At 40.5% G+C, this 9970-nt stretch overlaps 1 protein-coding gene across 1 annotated transcript in view; it reads right to left on the bottom strand.

Annotated features, from left to right (window-relative positions):
- Window positions 1-224, bottom strand: part of ccl35.1 (chemokine (C-C motif) ligand 35, duplicate 1) — a 3252-nt gene extending 3028 nt beyond the window's left edge. The window contains exon 1 of the mRNA XM_037106731.1: window positions 118-224. The gene's annotated coding sequence lies outside the window, so the exon portion shown is untranslated. The remainder of the gene's footprint in view (window positions 1-117) is intronic.
- Window positions 225-9970: the final 9746 nt, after the last annotated feature.

Here is a 9970-nt window from a genome sequence, read left to right as displayed (position 1 = left end):
GTTTCCCTCTGTGCTCTTTTCATTATGTTCTCTCCCCTGTATTTTCCCATTCCTCCTGTCTTGTCTGTCTCCCCTGTCTGTCAGTGGAGTTTCCTTGGTGTCTGCTCATTATCTCACCTGTTCCTCGTCTCGTCATTAGTGTCTGTGTATTTAGTTTCTGCTTGCCCTCGTCTCTTTGTCTGGTCATAACTGCTGTCTGATGTCTCTGTGGTGTCTTATGTCCTCTTGGTTTTTTTTCCAAGTGGTATGTGTTTTTTGGGTTTTGATTTCTTATCCCTGTGTTTGATTTGTACTTTCCCTTTTTTGTTGGCACTTTGTTTTCTGTGTTTTTGCTACTTTGTTTCTTTTTGGTCCTTAGACTCAGTTTCCTTTGTGTTCCTGGTTTTTGTGGATTTTGGCTTTTGTTTAATAAAGCTCGCTTTTTGTTTCCCCCTTATCCTGCCACCTGTCTAAATCTGCATTCGGGTCCATCCCTGAACTACTACACAGAAAAAGAACTTATGATAGAATGGAACAGACTGCCATATATTTTGGACAGCAATGTATATATGAATGTGGTCTAATGAATATAAAAAGAAGCAACACTTTCTTTCCAACAAAATAATCAAAAGAGTTTGTGTAAAATCTAATGAGTCAGACAATATTCCACTTTGTATTTATATCAGCAAACTGGGGAAAGACTCATAAGACAGTGAAGGGAGAATTACTTTGGCATTCAATAGCATCTTAAATATAATGGAAGTTTAACCTGTACAACCAGTCTGGGGACTTTTCAAGGGTTTTCATGTACAACAATAACAAGCATGTCATCAGCATGAGGAAGAAGATTTCTTCGTGACTGTATCGGTTGTTCCCAACCGAAAGAACCACAGAAGAGATTATACAGCAGTTTCACTGGGTTACTATGATTTCTTCCATGCAGTGATGCAATGTTACAGATTGCATGGTGCAGAGTAGAACATTTTTGAGTGGATTTATTTTTATTGGCAGAAATATTAAGGAAGATCCCTGATTCTGATGATCAGGAAACAGCTGAATATCAGATCTGATAACAGACCAGGCTGAGGATCAGCTGACCCATAGCATACAGTGTACACAGGCATGTGAATATAGTAAATTTGCTTTTAGACTTTTACTTGAATAACTTTCGTATGGGTGACTGTTACTTTCATAAAAGTGGTCATTTAACCTGATATCTTGGATACAGAATGCATCCAACTTTTTTTAACAACAAGAAAAAAATGTATACAATGCGTGCTTCTGAACAGTAGACATATACTGCAGCAGTATCCATCATCAGAGTACAAAATGCACCATGGCAGGTGGGCTTTGTGTGAGGACTCCAGTACATCTGTCGGGGGGGCTTACTGTGTGTCTGACTCATATCTGCTCTGTTTTTTAGCATGAGGTAGTCATAGTGATCCTCTTGCCATGTCTGAACCGACCATGTGTGGAGACACCGTGTAGCAGGCGAGGAGCTGGACACGATGAAATGATCTAGACTGGACAATTGCTTAGTTTCATGTACACAGCAGTCCCAATGTTCCCATCCTCTACTTCGGTCTTTAAATAAACTGAGGCTACCCACTCAACTGGACGAGAATACAATGCGTTTTCAGAAGTAATTCTTCAATAAAGAGCCAATGGCAAAAATCATCTGAATTTAGTCCATGTCTTGGTCCTCATCAACACTGAAGCTGGATGAATATCATGCGGATAAAAGCTCAGACAAAGCTAGTTTGCTGATACTCAGGTGATATTATTTCGTCAAAACATTTATCCAATATTAAGAATGGATTCAATGCTCAATTCAATAATGCTGCTATGCACTGAGACAGGTTAAATCGTGTCGCTACAACTATTTGACTGTAAGATTTGTTTGATTGTTTCAGCACTAATATAAATGACACTGGGATATTTAATTGTACGCAGCATAGATGTCTTTTAAACTATGGATGCTGGGAACATGCAGTCATCACCTTTTCGGATGACCCAATTTATGTTATGTCGTACAATCACCTCATTACATTGCCTAAGATCTTATTTTTTTTTCCATTTGAACATAGTATATTCCACCACTCAACCAATTCTTTGCTCGCTTGGACACTTAATAATCATATATAACTAAAGGCAAACTGAGCAAATTTGTTATTTTAGAAGACTGTATCAAACTGGTAGCCCTTCGTATGACCCAGAGCCCATGAAGTAGCTCTCAGTTTCAAAAAGGTTGGTGACCGCTGTCCTAACACCTGTAGTCATGACGTGCTTTGAGAGGCTGGTGCTGTCACACATCAGGAGCATCATTCCACCGGACGTGGAACCACACCAGTTTGCCTACCAGGCAAACCGCTCCACTGAGGACGCCGTCAACACAGCTCTACACAGCGCCCTGACACATCTAAATAGAAATCTAACTGCTAGGTAAGGATGCTATTTGTGGATTTCAGCTCCGCTTTTAACACCATTATCCCTCATAAACTGGTCAATAAACTCATGGATTTTTGTACACATCCGTGTTAGTGGATCATGGATTTTCTCTCACATCGTCCACAGCGAGTGAGAACTGGAAACAACAACTCCTCCACCTTCATCTTAAACACAGGCATCCCACAAGGCTGTGTGCTAAGCCCAGTGCTCTTTACACTTTTCACACATGAGTAGATGATTAGTCCGACTATGATCGGATTTTTAAAATGCATGTATACACCTTAGTCTGACTGAAATCGGACCGGATCGGATTTCTCAGAGTCGGATTAACACACCTAGATTATTCGATTGATAGTTGCATTACTCGCATGTATACGTTCCATCAGATCGGATTGGATTTTGCGTTCTGCGCAGGCTTGGGACTTTTTTCCGGGGTGTAAGCTGGAAATAGAAGGGCGGCGGCGGCGGCTTTCCTCTGAAATCACCGCAAGCAAGAGCACCATTGTGCATCTAGTTTGTGTAATGATCATGTACACCATATACGAAATGTACAAAGATGTAGCTTCTCCTCGCTCTTCGCACGGCATCTTTCTCGAATGCCGAGGCAGAGTTTGGTGTTGCTGGTGAAGTAAAGAGGTCAGCCGGAGCTGGCTCTGTTACCACTAGTTGAAATGGGCACAGCGCCACCTATTGCGCCGGGGTATGACATACTTCGGCCAGTAATTCGATTTTCTCACTGGCATGTATACTCAGACAATTGCAGTTGTCTGATTGAGAAGCATAGTCGAGCTACAGCTGTAATCCGACTAAACTGTGCATGCAAACGCATTGAATGAGGAGACAGCATACAGGCTTGAGGTGAACTGTCTTGCGAGGTGGTGGTCCTTCACACCTCCAAGACAAAGGAGCTGATTATTGACTTCAGTTCCTTGGAGGCCGCTGACATGGAGCTCTATCAACTCACAGCTTGTCAAAAAGGCCCAACAGTGCCTGTTTTCCCTAAGGAAGCTGAAACAGGCCCAGCTCACACAGAAACTGTTTGTCAGCTTTTATAGGAGTACCACTGAGAGCGTCCTGAGCAACTGCACTACAGTGTGGTATGCCAGCTGCATGGCTGCCGAACCCAAAGGCCTGTACTGCGTGGTTAAAGCAGCCCAGCGCATCATTGGGACGGAGCTTCCCATGGACACTGGACACTGTTTTTGCTGCCAGGCTGAAGAAAAAAGCCAACAGCATCTGGCATCTATAAGGACTGTACACATCCTGGACACTCCCTATTCAAACCGCTGCCTTCAGGAAGACTGTTCAGGACAATCAAATCCATCACCAACAGTGTAAGCTCCATCCCCTCATAATGAACAATCCCACCCACAGAATCTGCAGCAGCAGTTGACACTATTTTGCACCACCACTGTTCTGCACATTTACAGTGTTAAAGCTGCACCACCACTATTCTTCTTTATATTTTATTTGTTATATTTTCCCTTTCTTAATTACTTTTGGCCTGACTTGACTTGAGGAGAAAGCCACTCACAGCTTCATTGTACATGTGTATAGTGACAATAAAGGAATATTCTATTCTATTCTGTTCAACACAGTGCATCAAACTGTCAATAGAACATTAACACCATGCATCCAGCAGACATGGAGAGACATTAACATTCAACTAAAATCATATTTATGTCCTCTCAAAGTCATTATTTTTAGAATCTCAGTGCTCCACTGTGTGCACAAACTGGTAGTCTGTTGATTGGTTTTGCAGTGATGGACAGTAAGAAGCCTTTGCTGCATCTTGAAAAGATGCTGATGACAGTGGCGAGACGGGATGAACGGTAAAGTTGAAGAACATGAAACCAAATCAGTGAGATGAAAGATGCAAAACACCCTCAGTAGAGCAGATGGGAACTCAATTCTCTGCTGGTTCATCACTATGAGTCACTTTCACATTTCTCATAGTGTTTGACCAGTTGTTTATAATATATTGTTTAGTGCAATTTTGACACAGCTTTAATAATTTCCTCCTGGCCATACAGCAGTGGTAAAACAAGCTGTAATCATTAATTTCTTTCTTTTTTTTTTTTTTTTTTTTTAGAAATGCTATTATGTAGTGTAATTATTTGGTGTAAACAACTCCCTCTTGCCCTTTCTCAGTCTCATGATTTGCGTTTGTCAGTTAATGACATTTCTGACTTGACTTTTGGTGTGAGGGGAGTTTTTAACACTTGAAAGAGCACCGTATGTAAATGTCAAGAGCTAGATGTCTCCCTGTGTTCATCAAAAGCAGAAGGACTCCTTAAATACACGTTTCACTTCCTCATATCTGGTCTTTTCGGGGGGACAAACAACAGTTTCTTTTTTGGTCTGACCCCAGTGTTGTAATCAAACACCAGTCTCACTTGAGTGCCACTGACTCAGAGATATTCTGCACACTGGGTGAGATGGTACTATCTCATGCAGAAATAAGGAAGTGAAATGAAAATGCAACTCACTCACTTACAATTGGGTAAAACTTGGGGTCAACCACTGCTTCCACTGACCACATGTCCCTTGTACTAGTATTAATGTCGGCACCCTGTGCGATGCTGATTAGTTATCTCCACCAAGCTTTGACTGCAGCACTTTCAATGACCATCACATGCTCAAATAACGACACAAAGACACAGATAAAGAGGGTAAACTCATTTGTTTCATTAAAAAAAGCAGAAGAAAATGAGCAGTTTGTTAAAGAAGCTTAGAAAGAGAAAAGCTATTGATCCCCCAGCCACATTACAGAGACCAAGCTGGATGACCCCACCGAGAAATACCCCCCATCCAAAGACATAAATCATTTAAATAAAAAACAAAACAAAAAAAAAAACATGAACATTTGAGACAAATTATAGAAATCAAACTAGAAAAGGAAAGCAAAGTGAGGCATCACTTCTACTGAGACTACAAGCCTGAAGCATTATTACAGTACATGCAGCTACAAAAGCTTGGAGCTCATCTTGGACTCGCTGCGTCCTGGCCGACTACAGAACAATTCTCCCTTGAATTTGAGATGGACAAAAGGGGGCAGTGATAAAAAATGTTACAAAATCTTACAATTATTTCAGGAATTCTCAAAATACAAACATTTCCCTACAATGGACCCATGGTTAGCTTACTTTATTCCAAAGACACCAAAATAATGCTTGCATCATGGCTGATTAAAGAAGGAAGAGTGCCCTGTGAGTGTAAATATGTGTGAATGCTCACATTTGATTTCGTTTCTCCATCCCTCCTTGGTCTTTATAATCTGTAATCCTTCACTGACATCTCATTAGTGTTTGCATTGAGCACAGGGATACACATTGTCTTAATGCTTAACCAGTTAGATGACCATCAGGACAATCTCATTGCCTTGTGTGCTCCGTCAGTGATGCTGTTTGTTTCAACAATGATTTGAGACACAAATAATAATAGGGGTCCCGGTTGTGGTGTGCTGTCCTCCGCAACAGTCCTCCCATGCCGGACTCCTTCAGGTCAACCTGCAGTGTGTTGGCTCACGGCGATGGCAGTGTGGTGAGTGTGTACCTCCACAGAGGGCCTATGAAGGCTATGACGGGTAATTTCCGGTTGCTTGATTGTCATGAGCAACACTGTCCTTCTGTGGAGATACTGGGCCCTCATCCAGGACCGTCATTCTGTGTACCATGGTCCTGACATTTCAGTCACTCAGGTGTTCACAAAACCTATTTTATCATTTTCAAGGTTGAAAATAATTACACCAGGATAGTGTATGGTGACACAAACCACGACATTCAACAGTGACAGATTTCTTCTATCAAGTCAAACACGGAAGTACATTTACTCAAGTATCAAAGGTACTTGAGTATGGACTTTCCTTTTCTGCTACTTCATACTGTCACTCCCCTGCATTTGAGGAAAATATTGTAATTTTCATTCCACTACATTTAATTGAAAACTTTAGTCACTAGTTACTGAACAGATACATGAAATACTAATAATCAGATAAATGCTAAATATCAAAACTGATAAAATCAAGCCAGTAATCGGTAGACGGGAACCTCAGCTGGAAATAGAAGAAGAAATCTAGCGCTGTCTTTGATTTGACCAATTTTAAAGCTGTTCTTATTTTTATGTGACTTTTCAGTAAAGTTACTGTGAGAAATATGGGAAGGACCACTCGCATCAATGAATCTCAACAACTTCATGTTTTGGTTCATACTCACAGCCCTCATCAAGTCAAAGCTGTAAAACTCTGGTAAACTCACTGTACACTACTTGCCAAAAAGTGATCATATTGGAGATTTAGAGCCAAAAATCTTTCTTAAGACACTGGTGAAGCAAAAACAAAGCTGCCCCAAGAGGCCCCAAAAATTATTAATGCAGCTTTTTAATTGTGTTTCTGTCTACAGTCATCTATGTTATTGTTTTTCAATCTTAAAAATCATCAAATAGATTGCCTTATGTCCAGTGAGTTCATTCAATTTAATGAGTGCCTACGTAACTGAAATGTCAGGCTCCCACCACTATCACTGTATCAAGGACAGGACTCACCATGAACACACAAACCCCGATTTTAAAAAAACAGAACAAAATGGAATCAAAAGTTGTGGGATAGGCCAAAAACACCCATTTGCAACATTCCACACGTAAACATGTTCATTGGTAACAGGTCATGGTACCGTGATTGTATTAAAAAAAAATTACTACATGGGCTCAGAAGCACTTCAGAAAAATGTGGCCAGTGAACACAGCTTGTTTACAAGTGACTGCATTCAGTTTTTAAATTGTGTTTCACACACGTGTCCCAACTTTGTGAGAATTGTGGGGTCGTGTAACACCAACACAAACCAAATGCTGCCAAACTGTCTACAGACTTTTTGTTATCAAAAATATGCAAAAGTACAAACAGAACAATAAGCAAAACAAAATAGAAAAAAAAAAAAATATATAAAATGTATCACCTCCACTTCCCAGCGTTTAAGAATAACATAAAAGAGTAGAACCATGAAGATGTAGCATTACACAGGACCCACTGTTCGGATGCTTGCTGCACTGTCTCTCCACACTTATTTGCGTGAATTTGTGTAATAGAATAAAACATTTGAGAGTAAAGGATTTTCACACATTTTTCTTTTTTACATTAGCTACCACTGCACCCCCTGAAACGCAACTTATTCACCCTGAGAGCAAATTCTCAGGGAAACTGTGGCACCGTTCTGTAACTCACTATAAACCTGTAGTGTATTTACATGACTATTTACCAAGTAAATGACAGGTTCTAGCATTTGATCTAATTTGAAGTTCACCCTAATCAGAGTGGTGACTCTAAAAAAAAAAACAAATAAAAAAAAAAAAACAAAACAACAAATCATGGTAAAGCTTGAATTTGAAATAAGAAAGCACAGATAGAAAACTTAGTAATATGAAGAATATATTAGTCATAATAATGTGAGTCATAGAGAGAGTGTCAGAGCAGCCAGGTGACCCGTGGACTCATACTGCATGTAAAACAGCCAGTATGCTGACACGCACGAATGCACGCACACACACACAGCTGTAAACACATACTGTGCTGCCCCTCCTGTGTTACCTTACAACATATCAATCAGCACATTTGTACACCTAAAATATAACACAGTGAGCTGCCCAGACATACGCACACACATGGTGACAGTTGAAAAAGCTCCTCTTCAGTACCATGAAACAGGCAGGCAGGTCATAAAACGGTTGTAAACATTGTCCGCCATGCAGACCATGGGAATCAAACAGTGTCTGAAGTCCTAAAGTGTAACAGTAACACGTGTTTTATTCAGAGCAACCGGCTTCTACATTAGGGATCTTTTTCACAAAGAAAACAAAAGATAAGAAAATAAAAATACAGCATGATCTTGGTTGGTGTCCATGTTGACAACATGTCGACCCACCATCATGATCCAAGCGTTCCCAGTATGTTAGAGACTAATCCGGAGTTTCCTGCTAACATGTTTGCATGTAGTGTTGAGTGTCAGGAAACATCCAGCTCACATTTAGAGAAAAATGTGTGAATTTTGAGAGAGGAAGTAACACAATCTCCCCCTTACATATTTATGGTTGGATTGAAAAGTAATAAAGCACATCCTCGCTCGATGCAATTCACTCAGAGGTTTTGTTCCAACAGTCTTGCATGGTCTGGTTAGCTACCAGCTTATGGCAGCTAATGTTATAAATTACATTACAGACTTAGTTAGCCGGCTTTTTAATGCAACTAATGTTTTCATTTTCAGATTTGGCTAAATCTCACTTAAAGGAATGGTTTACCCAAAAAATAACGTTCAGTCATTACTGCTACTGCTCACAAACCATGCCCATGAAGAGTCAGGTGAAGTACAGTAGTTCACCAAACATTTCTGGAGTTTCCAAGCAAAGGGATTGTACCTTTTTCCTTACCAACGGAAGTAATTGTGGCTACATACGGCTCCTCTGGCGCCCTGAGATCCCCAATTGACTTGAAAAGACATTATTTATTTACAGCAGTTTTGCTGTTCACTAAGCTAAAAGTGATGGCGCACATCGTGTTTGAATCTTGACTCGCACTTCAAGGGTATACATAATTGCTTTTCAACTTCCCATCATCCTTGGGATAAGTAAATAATGACTGTATTGTTATTCCTGGGATAACTGTTCCTTCAAGATACTAATGATTTAATTTTACACCTTTGAGGTAATGGCAGTGGCCTATCACACAACATAGCGTCTGTTCACAGGGAGCACCATGGCAGCAGGTCTACAGGGGGCGCAAGTAGAGTCTTATAACAGTTATGCTGACTAAACACTGCTATTCACAATGTTTCAGCTCCTGTTTGATACCATGGTCTGTCTGGCTCTGTTAAGGATTGGGAGTTGAATGTGTTGTTATGCTGCAATAACCATATTATGAGTGAAAATATTCCCAAGGAATGTAAATGTTTTCACGTAAAGGTACAATATGTGAATGTTTAGTTTGAAACATTAAATAATCCAAAATCTAAAAGCGCGATGTCATGTCAAAGAAGTCTGTGAAGTTAGCATGCTAACCTGCGACCCCTGGCCTGAATAGCCTCTCCCTCTGGCGGCCCAACGCACCTGTGGTAGTAAACAACAATACTCCCCCAGTGCTCCATGCGTCCAGTCCAGACAGACTCTAGTCAGTTAATAGGACTACTAACTGCACTGCTAACTAAGCTAATTAGCTAACAGCAGTTACAGTTATTAGCAGTAAGTGGTGACTCTGGTGATATGCTGCCTCCTATTTGTTTGGACTATGACCTTGACAAGTAGTCAATTCCTACAGATTGCACCTTTAAGTGAAGCATTTAGGCATACGGTTCTTGTCTCAATTTGCACCCTACAGAGGGAAATTTTTTGCTTTCAGTCTGAACTCACCTCAACTTATTTTCGCACTTGTGTACTCTGTATGTTGAATTAATCTGGGACCGTCAATCACTATAAAACGCGTATGTGTAGAACTTGCGTGCTGAATAAGGTGTACGCAGTTTGTAGGTCTTCAAAACGTTTTTTTTTTTGTGTGTGTGTG

The sequence above is a fragment of the Acanthopagrus latus genome, chromosome 8 (assembly GCF_904848185.1).
Source record: "Acanthopagrus latus isolate v.2019 chromosome 8, fAcaLat1.1, whole genome shotgun sequence".
NCBI lineage: Eukaryota > Metazoa > Chordata > Actinopteri > Spariformes > Sparidae > Acanthopagrus > Acanthopagrus latus.
This window is presented reverse-complemented; position numbering and strand designations above follow the sequence as displayed.